The sequence below is a fragment of the Spinacia oleracea genome, chromosome 3 (genome assembly GCF_020520425.1).
Source record: "Spinacia oleracea cultivar Varoflay chromosome 3, BTI_SOV_V1, whole genome shotgun sequence".
Lineage (NCBI taxonomy): Eukaryota > Viridiplantae > Streptophyta > Magnoliopsida > Caryophyllales > Amaranthaceae > Spinacia > Spinacia oleracea.
This window is the reverse complement of record NC_079489.1, coordinates 63,341,004-63,345,969: the sequence shown is the minus strand read 5'-3', so window position 1 is coordinate 63,345,969 and position 4,966 is coordinate 63,341,004. Positions and strand designations below refer to the sequence as shown.

At 26.3% G+C, this 4,966-nt stretch overlaps 1 long non-coding RNA gene across 1 annotated transcript; it reads left to right on the top strand.

Moving 5' to 3' along the window:
* The first annotated feature begins 1,818 nt into the window (after positions 1-1,818).
* Positions 1,819-4,725, top strand: LOC130469074 (uncharacterized). The gene is made up of 2 exons (XR_008929452.1): positions 1,819-1,940; positions 4,331-4,725. It is a non-coding gene; the product is annotated as an uncharacterized lncRNA (long non-coding RNA).
* Positions 4,726-4,966: the final 241 nt, after the last annotated feature.

The window sequence follows — 4,966 nt, the reverse complement described above, 5'->3', positions numbered from 1 at the left end:
ACTTTCGATTCATATTAGGAATATGATTCTCTCGCAATTTCTATCTCATTTAGGATTTATGTTGGAGTGCAACACCTAATTCTGACAGGTTTCTATCTTTTATGACTTGCCACTTTTAACAACTACCCATTACGGCAGTTACTATTTTTAGCAGGTTTCCATAAATAGCAGGTTTCTATAAATAGCAGGTTTCGGGTGTAATGAAAAGGGAAATTGAGATTCGTTATTTTTATAGGAGATGCGTTGTCAAGTGGAGATTTATGTTTTCATCATCGAACCTTCCCTTTCGGGAATGGGGACAAAAGTAGGTGTCTACAGCGGCTACAACAAATCGTTATACCCTCTCTCTGAAAAGGCTGCATATTCTACGTTATATACGAGAGACGTTTTACAGTGCAAGATTTATTCAACGACCGTAGTTTTGATGAAGGAAACCTTTATTTGATTCAATTTGTCATGTATTTGTTAAATCTATATTTTTCTTGTAGATGTCATATGACTCTTTATTAATGAATTAATTTTTCTTTCAAATAAAAAAAAAAAGACTAACATGCTTCGCTCCAAAATTAAATAGCAAATGGTCACATGCAAAAGTCGCTTCCATATGTCATATTAACATAATAAATAAATAACACTTGACTCTTGAAACCATTCCTAACTCACTTTCATTTATTTTGTATATTTGGATTAAGTCGAACGACTTTCTTACTATTTGTATCCAAAATGGACTTGGCAATCTGCATCGGGAGCTACTCAAGTCGTAAAATTAAAAGTTAACCTATGTCATTTATCAGTGACGAAATTCCTTGTAAGTTGTAAATAAAGTACAAAAAATCAAGATTTATACAAATCAAGTAAACTATATTAAAGTTTGGTTTACTTATTGATGGTTAATTAACGAGTTTTTATTCTTAAACTATGTAAGTAATACAATGCAACATTGAATTATATTTAAAGAAAAATTTTAAAAATCAAATTACATGTAACTAACCCGGGACATCGCTCGGAAAAATAATTTGTTTGTGTTTATTTCTCATGCTGAATTTTATAGTCGATTACTGTCACATACTACGTATTTTAGTATTTATGATATTATGCCCAATTTCATGTTTTAAGTTTTAACTAGTTTTTAGGTTCAGATGACGCCCCAGGTTACTGCATTTGTAACATTTATACTTTTTTATTTAAAAACATTATTAATCAATTCCTTTTAAATTATATTTATGAGTATTCTGGTTTTTTTCCCTAATTTTGACAATGATAACATATAACAATTTACACTCCATGGTAAACACTTCAAACGTTGAAAGTTCAAGCCTTATATATGCTCCACTTCTAAATTTTTAAACATAAAGTGAAATACTCATAAGAAGCACGCCACATGACACATAAATTTCTGTAATCTTTAAACACGCGCACATAGTCACGTAGTTTATGTATTTACACTAATATAAACCTGGTCCATGCTAACTTAGCGTGGACCAGGGCAACGGAGTAATTTTTATGGGTAACCTATGTAACTGTCACGTGACAGTTATTTTGTAATTTTAAATAGTAATTATATGCGTATTACAGTAACTATGTGTTTTAAAGAGTAACTATGTGTTTTGAAGAGTTTTAATGCGATTTGTGTCTAGCCCACTTTATATACATTTTAAACTTTTTTATTTTTCAAAATTTCAGATCTACAATCTGTTCATTCTCTTTCATTTTCTCTCTCTTCATTTTCTCTCTATGCTTTTCAAATTTTAGCCCGAATTTCTAGGTTTTGTTCGATTTTCTTCGTAATTATCTTATAGTTCTTATGATTGGAACTATTAGATGAGGAAAAATTGGAGGAAGTAGTAGATCAAGAAGGAGGTTCGTCGTTGCCGAAATCGAATCGAAGAATTTGCGCTCGCCTACAAATCTTCGCAAGAATTTTTAGAGATCACATCTCGGTTTGTTGTTTTTTAAAGAATTTTAAGTCTATTTTTACTTAAAATTGAAAATATTTGTTGTTTTGAAGAAATTAATGTTTGTGTTTTACCGAAGTATCGTTTTCACTTCGCGAATTCGATCAGTGACTTCACGATTTTAAATAGTAACTATATGAGTAATACAGTAACTATATGGTTTAAAGAGGTACTATGTAATTTTAATGGTTACTATATGTGTACAATAGTTACTATATTATTTTTATGGTTACTATATGTGCACAACAGTTATTATATGTCTACAATAGTTATTATTTTGTTGAGTGATTCGAAATGTTTGTTGTTTTGTTGAAATTAGGGTTAGTGTTTCACATAGTTAGTATATAAATGATATAGTCACCTTTAGTTTATGTTGCGAAATAGTGTTTTTAATAGTCACTGGAATGTTCGTTGTGTTTATGTTAGTAGTAGTTTTCAGAGTAACTATATTTTTAAAAAAAGTTATTATAACTTTAAAACAGGAACTATGTGTTTAAAATAGTCACTATATTTTTTAGAAAGTTATTATAAGTTTAAAACAGTAACTATGTGTTTAAGATAGTTATTATGTTATGAACAGTTTATAGTGACTTTTTGATAAATAATAGTTACTATACGATTACATTATGTACTATGTTATTTAGAGTATGTATTTGTCCGCTTCTTAGATAGTGACTATATGATTATAATGGTTACTATATGTGTTCAATAGTTACTATATTTTAATAATAGTTACTATATGGTTTATATAGTTACTATATATTTGATATTTGTATAAGAAAAGAATACGAAGTATCAATCACATGTTATTCCAGGTCCTAAAGTTGCACTATCTAGTGACGAATCTCCAAAAATACTTTACAATATCATTTGTATAAGAAGAAATAATGCCTTAAATTTAGAAAAAAGAGACAAAGGTTGTGAACTTTAAGAATTGATGCAGCAGAGCACAAGAGGTAGAAATAGTGTTTGTTGTTTGGGTGAAATTAGGGTTAGTGTTTCATATAGTTAGTATATAAATGATATAGTTACCTTTAATTTATGTTGCGAAATAATGTTTTTAATAGTCATTGGAATATTCGTTGTGTTTATGTTAGTAGTAGTTTTTAGAGTAACTATATTTTTTAAAAATTTACTATAACTTTAAAACAGTAACTATGTGTTTAAAATAGTTACTATATTTTTTAGAAAGTTATTATAAATTTAAAACAATAATTATGTGTTTAAGATAGTTACTATGTTAAGAACAGTTTATAGTGACTTTTTGATAAATAATAGTTACTATACGATTACATTATGTACTATGTTATTTCGAGTGTATTTGTGTCTGCTTCTTAGATAGTGACTATATGATTATAATGGTTACTATATTTGTACAATAGTTACTATATTATAATAATAGTCACTATATGTTAAGCTAGTTGTTGTGTGATTATAATGGTTACTATATGTGTACAATAGTTACTATATTAGTTTCTATATGTTTGAAATAGGTACTATGTTTATTTTATCATGATTTGTTACCGGCCATATGTTTATTTTCTTCAATAGTTACTATATTATTTATATAGTTACTATATTATTTATATAGTTACTATATGTTTGAAATAGATATTATGTTTATTTTATCATGACTTGTTACCATATGTTTATTTTCTTTAATAGTTATTGTACGTTGCATATAGTTACTATATTTTTGAAATAAGTACTATGTTAGTTTATTATGTTATGTTCATGTTTTTATGTTATTCTATATTTTTAATGATATATTTACTATATTATGGATAGAGTTACTATATTATTATCACATCAACTATGTCTGCAACTCTGTGACTAAATGACCATCAATAATATTTATAGGTATTATATCTTGTATTATAATAACTATATGTTTGGTATAGTTTTTTGTGTATATTATAATGTTCTTTTTATGTTCTTTGTTGTCTTCTATCTTCTATGTTATTAGTAATAAGAGTTACTATGTTATGATCACAACAACTATATGATCATAACAATAACTATATCTACAACCTTGCTCGTATATGACTATCATTAATATTAAGAGTTACTATATCATGTATAATAATAACTATATATTTTTAATAGTTATTATCTTATCATTATGTTCTTTTAATGATCTTTCTTTGTACTCCATGTTATTATTAATAAAAGTGACTATATTATTTTGACAGTAACTATATGACTATAACAATAACAATAACTATATATGCAATTCTGCAAGTATTTTACAATCGTTAATTGTAAGAGTTACTATATGATGCATAATAGAAACTACACGTTTTACATAGTTATTATGTTATTTTTTCATATTTAAATGTTAAATTATTAACTTAGTTTAAATATTATTGATTCAGAAATACAAAGATGATGCACTCAAAATTGAAATCGTGCAAAGAATAAATTCTGCAAGGAAAACAAAAGCAGGAGGAGAAGAAGAAAACCCTGACAACAATGGAAACCAAGAACGTGGTAGAGGAAGCACATGATGTGTTGGTGGAAAAAAGAGACGTGGTCCACGTGGACGTGTCGATTAGTATTTTTTAGTTCAAAAAACATTTGAGTTTAACATGGTTTATTTAATAGATGCAAAGAATTAGAATGTCGTAGCTAAAACAACTAACCAAGTAGTTAATGTTTTCTTTATTATTGTTCAAGAGTTATAATTACTGTTACTTTTGATATAGTTACTCTTTTATATTTCAGTAATTATGTGATATATAATAGAAAAAATTACTATATGACCTCTAAACCATCTATATCATATTGTTTATTTTTATAATATAGTAATTGTTTTACAGCTATAGTTATTTTTCTATATAATATAGTTAATCTTTGGATAGAATAATTGTTCTCATCGAAATTACTATATTATTATTATTATTATTATTATTATTATTATTATTATTATTATTATTATTATTATTATTATTATTATTATTATTATAGTTACTATTCTGAAAATATAGTTACTTTACAGAACCTATAGTTTC